Source organism: Phyllostomus discolor, chromosome 11 (assembly GCF_004126475.2).
Source record: "Phyllostomus discolor isolate MPI-MPIP mPhyDis1 chromosome 11, mPhyDis1.pri.v3, whole genome shotgun sequence".
NCBI classification, from domain to species: Eukaryota; Metazoa; Chordata; class Mammalia; order Chiroptera; family Phyllostomidae; genus Phyllostomus; species Phyllostomus discolor.
The window spans coordinates 76091893-76108265 of NC_040913.2; the positions used below are offsets into that span (position 1 = coordinate 76091893).

At 44.1% G+C, this 16373-nt stretch overlaps 1 protein-coding gene across 2 annotated transcripts in view; it reads left to right on the forward strand.

Annotated features, from left to right (window-relative positions):
* FUT10 (fucosyltransferase 10) overlaps nucleotides 1–16373 on the forward strand; it is a 63327-nt gene that overhangs the window by 10536 nt on the left and 36418 nt on the right. The window lies entirely within an intron of this gene.

Here is a 16373-nt window from a genome sequence, read left to right on the forward strand (position 1 = left end):
GGGAATTAGGTTGCTGATGTTGCTGATACTAATTCAGAATGCCATGTGATAATTGCCAGGAGATTTTGATTACCATAACAGATGGTTAATTGGAGATAAACTAAACACAATTTAAAAAAATGTCATTAGTCAGATTAATCAGAAATAAAAACAAAAAGATTGCCCAGCATTAGCTTTCAAGAGTAACTTGGTATTCATCCCTTCTTGAGGCTGATGATGTGTCATGCTGGGATCCAAGGGCCCCCAAGCCCAGCTAGGTGGAGTTACTAAAATTCCAGCAGCTGTTAGAAATACAGAGCTCTACCCTGGCTGGTGTGGCTCAGTGGATTGAGCACCAGCCTGTGAACCAAAGGGTCGCTGGTTAGATTCCAAGTCAGGGCACATGACTGGGTTGCGGGTCAGGTCCCCAGTAGGGGGTGCTTGAGAGGCAACCACACATTGATGTTTATCTCCCTCTCTTTCTTCCTCCCTTCCCCTCTCTCTAAAAATAAATAAGTAAAATCTTAAAAAAATAAAAATACAGAGCTCCTTGGTGATGCGTGGTAGGCAGAAGGGGGATGAATGCACATTAGCGGACTCGAGCAAGTGCAGGCAAGCTTCATCAGTTACGTCAGGAAGTCATTGGAAGGAAATCTGCTCTATACTGTTGTGTGTGTGTAAGTGTGTGTGTATTATGTGTGTAAGTGTGTAAGTGTTGGCCTTGGAGAGGCAGGACTGAGACCGGGATGTAGAGCTGACTCATTCTTGGTGTTCTACTTAACAACCACTTAAATAAGGCAGAAAACGGGTTCAGTAGGAGCCAGAAATAAGGTGGGATATAGGAGTATGCCCTGCAGTTGGTCAGGGTTACAGAGCAAGGGGCAGCAGTGCCCTGGGGTGTAGGTAAGGAGCCAGGGAAATTCCAGGTACTTACAAATGCAGACGTAATGGGCTACAGGTCCTCCTGAAGGTCAGCTAATGTCCTGTCCACTTCCTCTCCACCTCTACCCTTAAAAGGGAATCAGCATAGTTTGGAGGAGTTGAGGGCTATTTACAGAGGGCCAGGCTGATGGCTAATTTGTCCCGAGGGTAGGACAACTACCTGTGTCAAATGCTTTATTTTGAACATCATTTGATTACAGGTCCCATGAAAGGTGTAATGTGTAATGTAATATATGGAATTGTATCATGATACCTTTCTAAAACCTAAGGAATTCTGAATTCTGAAACATAAAGCTATGAGAATTTGCATAAGGGATTATGGTTCTCTAGCTGTGTTTTGAGAGGAAGCCAGATTAAATGTATGACTTGAGTTTCTCAAACTTTAGCAGAAGCCCCTAGAGGCATTTTAGTTACACACAAAACAGTGTAGATAATATAATGGGTGCTTATGTACCCTATGACATAGCTTAAGAAATAAAATAGTACAAGTAGAATTGAAACGCTCTATGAGCCCCTTGCTGACCCCATCCCATTTCCTCCCCCTACCCCAGAGGGAATCACGATCCTGAAGTCGGTGTGTGTGCGCATGTGTGTAGACATACACAATCAAATGAACTACGTATAATTTTTCTAAAAATATGTAAGTGTTGGGTTGGTCAAAAAGTTTGTTTAGTTTTTTTCTGTAAAATAAAAGATACATTTCTCATTTTCACCAACAACTTTATTGACTTGGATATTTTGAGTATGTCGGCTTTCTCCCTCGTGGTATACCATTGATTGTTCTCAGTTAATGTCTCAATTTGATCAGTGCCAACTTCAACTGGTCTGCCGACCGTGGAGTCCAGCGAGAAATCTCCAGCATGAAACTTTATAAACCATTTTTGACACATTTGATCAGTCACAGCACCTTCTCCATACACAGCAGAAATCTTTTTGTGTGTGTGTTCCAGTTTCAACTTTACCTTTCTTGAAATAATAAAGCATAACATGCTAAAACATTTTATATTTTCTTCCATCTTTAATATTAAAATAGCTGTACAAAAATTCACCAATTTTGATAGGTTTTAAAAAAATGCACACTGATGTGACAGCTGTCACAATACAATCTAACAAAATTATTTCAAATGAAGTTCAAGAGAACTCAGCACTACTAGAGTCATCTTATGGGAAAAAACCAAATGAACTTCTTGGCCAACCCAACGGTATAATATGTTGACTTTCTGTCACTTTTTTTTCCTCTTACATGGTTTTTAAGATTTATTGGTGTTGATTGCTTACAATTCCAGTGCATCCATTTCACTGCTGTATAGTGTCCATTGTATTCATATATCACATTCCATTAAATCATTTCCTTGTTGGACACGGGCTATTTTACAAGCCTCGAGTATGACAAACCACGCTGCAATAAACAATCCACGTACGTGTGTGGATTTTGTGAGTTTTGTACCCAGCAGTGGAATTTATGTTTATTAGCTATTGCCAAATGAATATCCAGAGTGGTTATATCACTGTCACTATCTTTTAAACATTTAAAACTTTTTAAACATGCACATAAAGCCCCTATATTAACAAATAATGTACATAGGTTGTTACTTCTTGATTTTTCAGTTTTAGACATTATATACTGATTCTAACTTTCTACATGGGTGTTTATGTTTCCTTCCTCACCCTGCTCCCCAACTCATGCTCAGTTTCTCATCTCCATATCCTTTCCAAAAAGTCATACATTTTAGATGGATCACTATTCGCGTTTTCATCATGATGTCGTCACAGTGAACCAGACGACCCGTAGTGTACTCAGATTGCCGTTCCTGCACAAGTCGTTTGCCTGGGAGTAGCACAAGATATTCCTAAAGAAATGCCTCCCCAAGCCCCCTGGCCTGGTCCAGGCTAGAGCCCTGGCCCTTCTCGTCGGGTGCACGGCTGCTGCCTGGCTGCCCGTCGTCCTGGGTTTCCCTGCGCCTCCCTCTTGTGTTGGCTTGTCTGTTGCTTTGATGCCTTGTCTTCCTCTTTCTCGGTGTATGTCTTCATTTCTGTGTGCTGTGAGAAAGGTTCAGGGAAGGTAAGTTTTTGGAGGCTTTGTACTTGTGACAAAGTGTTCATTTTACTATTACTTTCTTTGATGGTTTGGCTCAGCATAGAATTCTAGGTTGGAAGTTCTTTTCTAACTTTTAAAGATATTTTCCCACTGTCTTCTAGCTTTCAGTGTTAGTGCTGAGGAATCCGGAGCTGTTTTGATTTCCCATCCTTTGTGTGGTGTGCTTTTTTGTTCCCCGCTTTCTCTGGAAACATACAGAATTTGCTCTTTTTCACCAGTGTGGAAATTTAGTAATGATGGCTTTGCTGTGTGTCTGTTTCCCTTTATTAAGGTAAGCACTTGAGTATCTGGTTGCCAGGAAGTCTACAAAGCAGTATTTAGCTTAGTGGCTTTTCCAGGGCTCACAGATCTACAGGTTTACGCACTTAATTTTATTAGCACAGTAAGATTCAGTCCTCTGAGGGAGGGACTAGCCTCCAACCAAATCCTCAGAAGACTAATGTGTTAACCAGATTGCTTCTGGTTCTACTTTCATAGCTCGGCTTGTGTTACTCTCTGCTCCTTCACCACTGACAACTCTCCCTGGGAACTGAACATGTGCCATTTTTATTGCGCTGGCTGTCAAGGCCATGTGCAGTCTGACTCAGCCACCTCCTTGACTGAGTCCCGTTAATTCTGTCCACTAAAACCTGTGTTCAAAAGTCACAGTGGAATAGTCACCAAGTTAGGCGTCAGCCACAAGTGTTCCTGCCTTAGCACCACTGCCCATTCCATTTCTGTGTCCTCTTTAGATTTGTCCCGTCAAAATAATCTATTAATAAATACCCACCACACATTTGCCAATGTGGATGAATAATCCAGCGTCTGATGTCACAGGTTAGTATCTTGAGACAAAGATATTATCCAACCGTAATGCAGGGCTAAGTGGCACGAGTGCCACGAGAGAGATGCCAGCAGATCTTGTGGGGTTTCAAAGAAGGGAGAGAGCCCATGTGGTTGCAGGGGTCTGGAACGGCTTCCGGAGACCTCCTTCACGAGAAAGGAGGAATTTGCAGTGGGCCTTGAGGGATCATGGAATTGGATCATGCTGGGACTGGAGAAGATTTTAGTATGAAGAACAGCATAAATGGGGCCTTGGAGGTAGACATTTATGTGTGTTACCTGAGGTCTGGTAAGGCTAGAGCACAGTTTTGTGTAAGGGAGAGACAAAGATTGAAGGATGCACTGGGACCACAGCATGGAGAGCGCTGAACTCTGATGAATGGTTGGCTTAAGATTTTGTATCAAGTTAGGGGATGGTATCAGGGAGCTGCTGAAAGTTGAATGGACTTTTAAAAGCCTAGTCATAAACAAGAAGAAAATTTTACCCTTGGTGACAGCATAGATGTGGACCTGGAGAGCATTATACTAAGTGAAATGAGCTAGTCAGAGACAGACAGATACCATAGGATTTCACTCATATGTGGAATCTAATAAACAAACCAAACTAACAAGCAAAACAGAGACAGACTCATAGAGAGCAGAATGACAGCTCTGCAGTGGGTGGAGGGGTTGGGGAGTGGAGGGATCAAACAAAAAGAAAAGGAACTCATGGTCACAGACAACAGTACGGTGACTGTGAAGGAGGTGGGTGGAGGTTGAAGAGAGTATAGGGGAGGGGTGTCAAACTCATTTTCACCAGGGGCCACATCAGCCTCGAGGTTGCCTTTAAGGTCCGACTGTGATTTTAGGACTGATACATGTAACTACTCCTTAGCAGTTAAGCGAGAGCTCGGAGCTGCCACTGGGTAGAAACAGGTTTCCAGGCCGGATAAAACAAGGTGGAGGGCCGGATTCAGCCCTCGGGCCTTGTGTTTGCCACCTGTGGTATAGGGGGATAAATGAGAATGGAAAAACAATAAAAAATGAACCACTTAAAAAAATAAATGAATTTCATGAAAATAAATAAGTAAATAAATACCCAACTCAGATATACCTATGACCCATCCCTGATCCCCTCCATTAGGTGCAGCCCCTCTTCTCTAAATGGCCATAGAGCATTTTATCTCTTTTTATATCACTAAATTGAGCATCTACTTCCAGGCACAACAGCAGTCACAAATAAGGAAACGGTGGCATTTGGTTTTCCCCTGTATGGTCTTCTCTTCCCCGGTCGTGTATAAGGTTCTTAGTGATGGGGCAGCATCAACTCACCTTAGTACCTCCCTGCTTCCCGCGTCTAACGTAGTGCCTTGTACACGCTAGGTACCCAGGAAGTATCATAGAGACTTCGAGCCGTGGAGGACCTGCGAGAGGGTCTAAACCCCTCCTTGTAAAGGTGAGAACACCAAGGCTCAGGAAGGTTAGCAATGTGTCAGGGCCACAAGGGAGTGGGCAGCAGTGCTGGACAAAGAACCAAGCTCCCGGACACCTGATCCAGTACTCTACCTACACCACAGTTGAATGTACCCTCATGAGTATAATTAAGCCTGGACATTTGGGTTCTGAAATTGCTTAAGGTGTGTGGATTTTTTTTTAACAGACTGAATTAGGAATTTAGTTCATTAATAAGGTCTGTTGAACAAAGGAGAATGAAGACAACACACTTTTCTGTCTGAGGGCTCCAAATTCTAATTAAGTAGGTCACTTAATACTGCACATGGGATTTTGGCGCCGTAGGATTGAAAAGGAAAAGGCAGGGAAAATGATCCAAGTGTCAGAAGCTGACCTAATTAAGGAAAATGGAAACTCAAAGTGATGCAGACACCGGCGTGCAGTGCCCGAGTCATTATGGATGAAATGAGAGACATTCACACGGACTACCAAGTCTGGTGGAGGAAAAGGGGCAGCATGGCTTTTCTCTGAAGCGGAGCAAAAGCCTTGGCCCTTGCCGTGACCGGCCTTTATTGGGTTTCTCCGCCCATTACATGATGGTCCTCAGTTACTATGCACAGGTTTGCTTTAGGTGTTACCTTTTCCAGAAAACAAAGGAGCCAATGCTGCTAACCACATCACAGAAGAGGGATATTTGCAAATGAAAAGGCAAAGGTTGTTGAACTGTTACACTCATCCTAGGAAGGTTTAGCATGGATTTTAGGAAGTTACTTTGCAGTAAATGTCCTCAATTCAGGGTGAGGGAGTTTTTTAGCAAGAGCAAGACTCAAAGTGGCTTAGGCACATTGCAGGCCTGATTCCCCACGGGAGAACCTATCCGTGGGCGTGGGTCCTGTGCATCTCCCAGTGGGAGCTGGGCCCACGCCACGCAGAATGGGTTCCTATACAAAGGGTTATGTGACCTCGAAGCTTTTGTAAACCAGAGTTTTTTTAGTTTGTTTGTTTTCTTTGTAGCCTACTTTATTTTTCTTCTTCTTAGAGATAATTCATTTACTTAATAGGAATACATCTGGAGGTAATAAAGTCTCTCACCAGTGAAGTGCAATGAATGCTGAGTTTCATTTGAGCCATTTGCGAAATGCAAGGCTTTAGCTACATTAACAGTTCTCTCAAAAATGAAGCAGGCACAAATGAATAAGTTAATTTTTTAACCCAAAAGTCCATAGAACTACTGAAGTTAGTGTTGGACACTGTCACTGTTGTAATTTCAAAATGCAACTCTGTGTTTTTAAACAGTTCTCTTGAAACATTCCCATCACAAAGGAGAACCCCTCCTTCATGGAGTACCCATGATGAGAATGGCCGCTTAGGGTAGGGAACTGCTTGTGTTTTAGGTGAGCTTCTAAGTAGAAATGTTATCACATACAGACTCGTGGAGAGAGAGAAAATAGCCACTGAAATACTTTACTTCCCCAGGAACACGGATGTTGGCATAGCATCATGAGGCCTGGAGGTTATGAAGAAGATCATCACTGGTCTTTTTCAAGAGACAACCACAAAACAGCTCTGTAGGACTGAATCCCACGTGACTGGCGGGAGTCCCAGTGCCGCCAGCCCTAGGAGCAGCCTCCTTGGTCCCCCTCCCCATGGTTTTCCAAGCACTTTCTTGAATGCGAACTCATTTACTTTTCAAATCAGCTATATAGGCACACATGATGTCTATTCTGATGAAGAGGAAACTAAAGCACAGAGTTAAAGGGCTTGTCATAGGTCACACTTATTTGGGTGGTAGGAACCAGAAGTTTCTCCTAATGGAAAAAGTGTGAGATAATACACCCCAAATTGTATTTCCAACCTTGGAGAAGACTTAGAGTAAAGGAATCAGCAGTGGGTAGTATCATTCTGGAAGACTTCTTGGAGGCCATGAGTGATGGGGGAGGTTTTTAGAAAAGAGGTTGTGGATGTAAGAGGAGAGCGTGGACACAGAAGCATCATGAGCAAAGCAACAGAAATCAGTGTTACGGTAAACTCTGGGGCCCGGCATGTTCATGAACAAGGTGTTCTGGTTTTCCAGAGGTCTCCCTCTGGAAACAAGGGAGAGACAAGGAGACACAGTTCTCAGAGATTTGCAATGAAATACACTTAGAACAAGTGATAGCAAATGCTGAAGACACTTGCTTTGTTTCAGAGGACACTGGGGTTTCTCAGGGCCTTCGGGTGATCCCATGTAACTGAAAAGAGAGGGACGTTGGGGTGGGAGCCTGGCTGTTCGGTCAGGGCCTCTCAGGCCTCAGTCCTCAGGTGGAATCCTCATCCTTCACTGTCCAGTCAGTTTTTCCGGCTCACCAAGCGTTGGTCAGGCTAGGGAACTGAACGGTGTCTATCTAAATAGGAGATTTGTGCTTATTCCAAAAAGCTGATTTATTTAGAGTATCTTCATAGTAACAGGAGCACTACTGTTCATTATTCAGGGTGCCTCCATCCAAACACCAAGTTGGCTAAAAAAATGGAGCGAGAATCATAAGTTTGCTTAGTGAGCTTAGAAGTACAGTAAACACTCTGATGGTCTTGAGGGCTGGGAGAGATGGCCTGATTACCTCCCTCTGTCACTAAGAGACGGTAGTAACGATCACTGTCATTATCAGTACCTACTCTGTGCCAGGCACCAACGCGACACTCTCCATGTATTCTCTTACTTAAAATGGTTACAATACTGTGTGTTACCCTAGGTGTTTTAGAAATGAGGAAACAGGCCCAGAGCATGTAAGTGATTTTCCCAAGGTCACATAGATGGTGAGTGCCTGAGCATGCACCCAAGCCTGAACATCTGTTACTAATGTTTTCCCTCACCGTCTGCACCCCAAGCTGTACACACGTGTGCTAGACGAGCATCTTCCTCCTTTGGAAATGCTAGATACACGGGGAATCCCGTTACCATTCATCTCTCCCTCCTCCAGGTTGCATTCCGGCACGTGCTCTTCTGTTCACTCATTCCGGGTTAGACTCATTCCATTTGTCTATCCAGTCGTGCATTCATTTGTCTGCTCACTTGTTCATGGCCTGCGTGATGAACAAACAGGATGTGTGGAGTGAAGTAAACAAACAGAGATTTGAAAACAAAACAAAACAACCAGAAAAAAAAGTACCTATAAGGCACTGGTTTGGTGCAGCAGGAAATAGTAATTATACTTGTAATAATGAGAGCCCTGGTTATACACGTGATCAGAAATGAGGAGGGAGAAGACAGGCGTGGGTGGGGAAAGGCTGACAGAGGAGAGTTAAATCTGCATCTTCCAAGCAGCAAGACGATAGCAATGATCTAACACTGGAGAGTCAGAACATAGCACGTTAGGCTTGTTTAGGTATATCTGAAGTGTATATACAGGAGAAACGCCTGAAGGGATTGGAGCAGTGACTTCTGGCACGTGCAGGTAGGGAATGGGGTGGGCGGGGCACTGCCTTCCTGTGCTGTTGGCCCAATAAAACGATTTCCGTTTTCCAGCTCTAGGCAGCATTAATATGATGTAAATGAAGACTTAATGAGCAAACACATTTTGTCTGAAGAGATAGTTAAGTACAAAGACAGTAAGCACAGTTATTAACACTTTATCCAATTTCCAGACCTCTTTGCTTTACCAAGATCCCTTCTGGGGAGAGTGTTAATTATATAGAGACGTTCATATTTCTTGTAGCTAAGGTGCTCATTTCCTTCTAGGAGAAAATTGCGTATTAGTATCACTTGATTTTAAGTCTTTCCAGTTGAAAAAATAAATGGGCTAAACTGTGCTAGGTTTAGTTAGGTTTAAGGACAAAGGCTTTAGTGATCTTCACAATGTTTAGTTTCAAGGACTGTCCAGTCAGGGCTGGCAATCCTCTCAGCCTTGTGTCTGCCTCAGCCGCTCCCATCCTTTTCAAGACTTTCTGTTCTTCAATAGCATCTGATCATAAAAAGATGAAACAGAGAGCAGAAGTGGCTGGAAACCTGGAAGCACTTCTCAGGTTAACCTAAAACATATGAAAGGAAGCCCAGAAGTGACTAGTGCCGAATGTCAGGCACTCTCCTTCCGGCTGGCATCGGGAGGCAGGGACAGATTTCATCACTGTAGTTTCAGCGCTTGGGACCAATGGAGACGCTGGCCCTGGCCCAGTCCTAGGCAGATCCTCCGACACCCAGGAATCCTCTGAGACAAGCTGGCCGCTCCATTATTTAGCGAAGGCAACTGCATCTCTTAGGCATTCAGAATAAAACTATGCAGCTTTAATTGATATGTTCCTTTTTGTTCTTAAAAATTAAAACAAAATAAAATAAAACCAACTTAAACTGGAGAGTAAGCATAGCAGACTCATTGTTTTTACAGATTTTACATTCATCTCATCTAGATAGTTCCCGGGGCACAGATTGGAGTCTCCTGGTCCTTGAGAGACGGGCCTGCTAAGGGGGTCATGCACCTGCTGGGAAAGAACAAGCAGCGTCCCTCTCTCCGCTGTCTTTGTGGTATATAGACTTGTCGCGTGTGCTGGAAATCTCTTGAAATATTAATCATTTTGTTTATTAGTGAAAAAGACCTGTCTGAAGGACGTAAACTACTAGTGACGACCAGGAAATGAAGACAAAGGGACGTGCTTTAGGAAACAATGGTTACTAGGCAGACGATGGCTATTCGAGTAAAGAGCAGCATCTCAGATGACCTTACGGTCTGGATCTGTGTGACCCAGTCCACCCGGCTCCAGGTGTGGAAGGGAACCCTGTGCTGCAGCACTGGTGATCTGAGAGCATCTGAGCCCAGGATGTGTCCCCGACTGCTGTCGGGGTCTGCTCTTCACTCATTCATTCAGGCGTCTGTGTAGCCACGTGCTAGTTGCCAGGGCTATAGTGGTAAACACAAGAATGGGCTCTGCCCTCATGAAGGCTATGAAATATGTCAACGGGGTGCTACCAGATAGGGAAAAGCATTTCAGCTTTAGACAGCATAACCAGGATGGCCTCTCTGAGAACAGAACATTTGAGGTTGAGACCGGAACAGTGGGAGGAGTCAGCCCTGTGAAGGTAGAGGGAATTAATTCCCGGTATAAGGACCAGCGGATACGAATAAGAGTGGGATGGAGTTTGATGTGCAGGAGGGTCAGGAGGAAGGTGCCTGTGGCAGGACACCTTGGGCAGGAAGGAAGGCAGTCTGCGATGAGATTTGCATGGGGGACCGAGCCTGGTGGTGAGGGGCTGCGTGGGACCGGGCAAGAGGTTTGGGTGGATTCCAAGTGCCGTGGGAAACCATCAGGGGGTTTTAAGCAGGGGTGCTACGATCTGGCGTATGTTTCGTTCTGTTCTAATTTATGTTTTAAAAAGATCCCTCTAGCTTCTCCCTCAAGAATGAATTTGAATGTGAAAGTGGAAGCAAGACACAAGTTCTATTAGATAAGCAGAAATGACACCCTGGTTTAGGAGCGAAACAGTGGAGAAACGAAGAAACGGGTAGATCTGAGATGTGATTTAAAGGTAGAATTGACGTCTTGATGTCTGCGCAGTATCTATTTTCACGGATGCAGCTGTCCAGAGAGAAACATTAACTGTGCGTATTCATTTAATGCCTTGGCCTCTCAGACACTTTGTTCAACCTCCTGTTACCAACTCCCCACAACTGTGATGCATAAAGGACGTAAATGCAGCTATTCATTTCCTTCCTGATGGGTGAAGAAAATATGTCAGTAGATTATTGATTACTAAATATTTCGCTTCCATGGGAATATAAATATTTAATCCTTCAGGTTATTGACATCCGAATATTTTACTTTCCTGAGTACAGACGTCTAAATTTGATGTCCAAATCACCGGTAACTCTGTATTGTTCATTTGTATGTGAGGAACAGTGGTTAACATCTTATTGTGCGGATGGTAGTCACGTAATTCACTGCCAAAGAGGTTAATGGCTAAAAATGTAAACACAGATTTCCCTAGACTCGTTTGTTTACTGATGAAGCCACGGACATTTAAGCAGAAAATCCAGGAGAAAAAATATCCAGTGTCATTTATATTAGTCACCCCCCATCGCCCCCGCCCCAAGAGTCTTTTGAAAGCAGGAGATCCTCTTTTTTTTTTTTTTAAATCGAAGCTCCTTACTTTGTGGTGTAATGTCGCTGATAGTTCAGTTCACTCTCTGTCTGAGCTGGGGCTCCCTAGGGCTAGAGCTAGAGCTTCTTAGGGGTACAGTCCCGGGTCAACACGGGTGAGGGGAAAGGGCAGTGACGCCAGGGCGGCACAGTTTCCCAGGAAACGCCGCTGTGAGACACCCCTGGAGGCGCCAGGGGAAACCGGTCTTAGAACTGGCAGGAAGGAGGGAGAGAAGGTTATTTACCGGCTCCTGCCTGTCCCCTTCCTGTCTTTTACTGGTAGTGGTACTCCAATCTAAATGTACATCGGAGTCACCTGGAAAAGTTAAAGGAAAAATACTGCATTTTGTTTCCCACCCCATGACAAATGGACATTTCTGGAAATGAGGTTTGGGGCTCCTTACCAAGCTTCCCAGGAAATAAGGAATTGGTCAGTGTCTGTGTGTGGGTGTCAGGTGTGGGGAATGGTTAATGGGGACAGCTCCTACGACCTAGATGGTCTCTTAGGTGGCTTCCACCACTAACATTTTATGGCTCAATACGAAGCCTCTAAGTTCCATCATGGAAATTTGTAGAGGTATCTCTGGTTTCATGTCCTGTTGTTTCTCATGTATGCCCATGAGTTATGAGGTGCTTGGTCTTTGATCACAGAATATCCCATTATAACATTATGCCTTCAGGAAAATAGAATCCTCTTTACGACATCTGCCTTGTGACAGTTTCTGAGAATGTTTTATGTTAAAATTGGGAAACTGTGATTGAAACGTGTGAATTTTGATGATTTGTTCACAGGAATTATGCAATTAGAGTGTTCTTTTAGCCACCCAGGCACGAGTTAGTCTTCCAGGAGCACTTGGTTATTGGACGAGTACAGCATCTGGTGATGTCTGGAAGTGTCGGAGCCAGGGACCTCTGCTTAGAGGATTCTCATGGCTCCGCTGATGCTGAGACAAGCCTGGGTCCCGGAGGACAGAAATTCTCCTCTGCTGCCTCCAGCCAGCACTGCACAGACCCAGAACGCACGTTTTCTGGGGGAGTCGCATGCATTGCCACAAAAGTGTAAACCTATGGCGTCTGAAGGGGGATTCAGGGTCCTTTGAGTTAGCTGCCGGTGCGTGCACACCTCCCCAGATCCCTTTAAAACAGCCCTTTTCAATCCTCCTTTGATCAGTGACTCTAAAGCTCCTAGTTTCAGAGACTCATTGGCTTGAGTGGCCCATACTCTCTTTATTCTTAAGGCAACTAAATTCTAGTTTTAATGATCATACTGACAGTGAGCAGTTTGCAGGCTCCCTAGTTAAGTTGTCCCATAGTTTTAAATGAACACAGATACTCACACTCTAATTAACCATGTTTCCTACTTTAGCTCTAAATCCAATTTTCCAAACACTCTTAGGTTGGGTCATCACTATATGGAGAAGACTAGAAGGCATAAAGATGAAAAGAGCACTTCATTTTTCATGGCAACCAAGCTGCTTCTGCGTTTGCTCATCCTAGAACTTTGGCCCCCTGGATCAGCACTCTCTCTCCAAGGGTAATGTTGGCGTTGGTGCCAGGACACTGTTAGGCTCCTGTAAGCAGTTGGCTCTTTCAGTCATACTCATTATGTGCAGTGGTGGCTGGTAATGGTGTTGGTGGTGTAGGGGGTGGTGAGTTTTGGCACATGGGAAAAATCTGCTAGGCTTAAATAGGAATTGTATTATTTCTTTTTCATTAAGATCAAGTGTCTCTTCTTGTTGCCCATACTCATGCCTCCTCTGACTTACTTACTGGTCAGCATCTCCTCCTCCTCCTCAATTGCTTCATGAGTGTCTGTCTTCAATTATAGAAAGAACATATCTTCTTGTAACACCCCATCACACTCTACATTATACTTTGCAGAGGTGAAGATGGTATGTTTTGGTGGGGAGAGGGTGGGGTGATCTATGCCGTAACCAACCTGTGTACCCCGGCTTACTTGGGAAACTCTGTGGCGTGATGGGAAGACTTGGGGTTTGAGAGTCGGTAGGAGAAAGGCTGAACTCATCCCCACCACTCACTACCTCTGTGATACCCTTCACTGAACCTCTGTAAGCTTCTTTCTCATTTGTCACATGAAGGTGATAATTCCATTTTATGTAAGGTTTTTGTGATGTTCAAAGAGAATTGGTGTAAAGTGTACAACATATTGCCTGCAGCATGGTAGATAGTCAATAAATAATGACAGAATTAACAAAATATTTTTATGTTGATAGTATTTCTTTATTATCATTTTGATGTCCGTGAGATCAATAGTGAGGTCCCCTCTTTCATTTCTGATATCAATAATTTGTGTCCTGTCTCTTTTTTTCTTAACCTCACTAGAGGCTTATTGATTTTGTTGGTACTTTCTGAGAACCAACTTTTGGGTTCATTGATTTTTCTCATTGATTTTCTATTTTCAGTGTCATTGACTTCTGCTCTAATTCTTATTATTTTGTTTCTTTTGCTTACTTTGGACTTAATTTGCTCTTCTTTTTCTAGTTTCCTGGGGTGGAGACTTGGGTTATTGATTTTAGATCTTCCTTCTTTTCTAATATAGGCATTCAGTGCTATAAGTACACCTCTAAGAATGGCTTTCTCTCTATATCACAAAGTTTGACAAGTTGGGTTTTCATTTTCATTTAGTTCAAAGTATTTTGAAATTGACTTTGAGGTTTCTTCTTTGTCTCATGTTATTTTGAAGTGTGATGTTTAATCTCCACAAATTTTGGGATGTTCCCGTCACTCCTCTTTTCTTGATTTCTAGTTTAAGTCCATTGTGGTATAAGAGCAAATACTGTATGACTTCTATTCTTTTATATTTGTTAGGGTGTGTTTTATGACCAGAATGTGGTCTGTCTTGATGAATGTTTCATGTGAGCTTGAAAAGAATGTCCATTGTATTGTAGTTGGATGAAGTAGGGTGTAGATGTCAATTATGTCCAGTGGATTGATGGTGCCGTTGATTTCAACCATGTTCTCACTGATTTTCTGCCTGATGGGTCCATCCATTTCCGACAGAGGAGGGCTGAAGTCTCCAGCTGTAACAATGGATTCATCTATTCCTCTTTGCAACCTATCAGTTTTGTAGTTTGACCGTCTCTTGATGTTAGGGTGGTTGTCGTTGTTATTTTCAGATGAGCTAGTATGAAGTTAAAAGCACAACAGTAATAAGGTTATAACAGATTTAAAAACTAAACTAACAGATTTTTTGCGGGGGAGTGAAAAGGGTTTTTTCCTTGCTGGTTGAGGGTACCCTTCTATTTTGGAGGACTGTTACAGAAGAAAAGTTTGACATTCATACTCAACTTTGACATTCACAATAAGATATTTTCTGTAAGATAAAGATAGCCTTCTAGAGTCAGACTGTTCTCGAAAGGGTATGTTCTGGATTTCTCTGGCTTCAACTTTAACGTAACAAAAACTAAGGTGAGTACCCAGCTCAAGGATTTCTCCTGCTGAGAAGATACTGCTTGCAGCTGTGACAGCGTGGTCACCAGCCTGCTGCTCCGTGGTAGAAGGAAGGGGAGAAAGCCTTACGCTCTCTTGTCCTAGGCGCTGGTGGAAACATAATTAAGAGAGAAGAGGAGGCGGGTGAAGACCAGTGTTTTATAGCTTCCCTTGTCAACCCCAAGTTTTGGCGGTGACATCCCTGCCGCCAAATCCTCCAGACGGCTCAGTGAGATGAAGGCATTTTCTCATCCTCGGTCCACGTGATGTCTCAGGAACAGTCGCCGTTGTGAACTGTTATTCTTTCCCTAAATAGTCTCTTTCCTGTGCTCTTCCCACCGAGCATTTCTGGGTTTTCTCCTTCTTCGTCTCTCTGGGCTAGTGGTTCATACTTCTGTCAGCCTAAATGCCCCCTTCTTGGAGCAATAGGTAAATAAAAAAACACATAATGCCCTATCTGTCATGTAAGAGAAAATAATTTGTAGTTAATAGGTGTTTTCATGTGTGTGTGCTTGGCCACACAGAGAGCAGGATGAAGCAGCTGAATGCTGTGCCTCCATGTGGACCATCGATGATGGGGGAGGTGGGTGTTCCCTGGGCAGAGCCTGCGCTGTGAACTGGTGGGCACGTGGTCTGCAGGCACTCAGTTCCCTGCCCAGGAGCTCTGGGTAAATACTAAACAACAGTTTGCTTTTCCCTTAATTTATGTGTCTAGAAAATTCAATGTAAATTGAAACTAAGTGAGAAATACAAGCCTTGGAGTTTCCGTGGAAGATAAAGTCAGATTCCAGGCCCAGAGCTTGGGCCATTTCTCCTCTGGGAACTGTGCTGCACGGAGTGCTGCCTTGTGAGGCGTGCAGCACCCCGGGTCTCCTCCCAGGGAATGGGAGTGCGATCCCGATCACTGTAAGATGCCTGCCCTCACTTCACCACCTCTGCCAAATCCCCAGGACGCCCCCCCCCCCACCCTGGGGTCCTACTCAGTAGGTAACAACTACTGTGCTAGGGCATTTCCTCCTGGTGGGGGCCCATCCCATGTGCAGACAGCAAACACACTTCTAGCTTCACTCCAGACCTCTGTCCTGAGCTCCCTATTTGAATAACCTATTGTCTGCGTGGTGTCCAGTTTGTGGGTCCCTGAAGTCACCTCCAAACTCTGATAATGGCCGCAGTGTCCACAGGTTCAGGCAGGTGGGGGGCCGGGTGCCATCCTTGGAGCCCTTCCGCCCCTTTCTCTCTGTGGATGTCCAATCCACTGTAAAATGCTTTTGATTATATTTCCTAGATACTGAAAATGCTTTCTAAATGTTTTTTTTAAATCTCTTCACTTTTCCAGACTCTACCTTAACATTTTCACTCTAAACGTCTTAACCTCTTTCTACGACCACCGGCGTGGCCTCCAGCTCACCCAGCTGCGCCCACTCAGCCTCCTCCCAGCCTTTGGGTCTTTCCTCCTCTGGCTGCCTTTGTTTTCCTGCGGTCCTTTGTGGTTGCCATGCTTGGTAACACACGCTACCCCCACGCCCCCGGGAATGTTTCCCTTCCC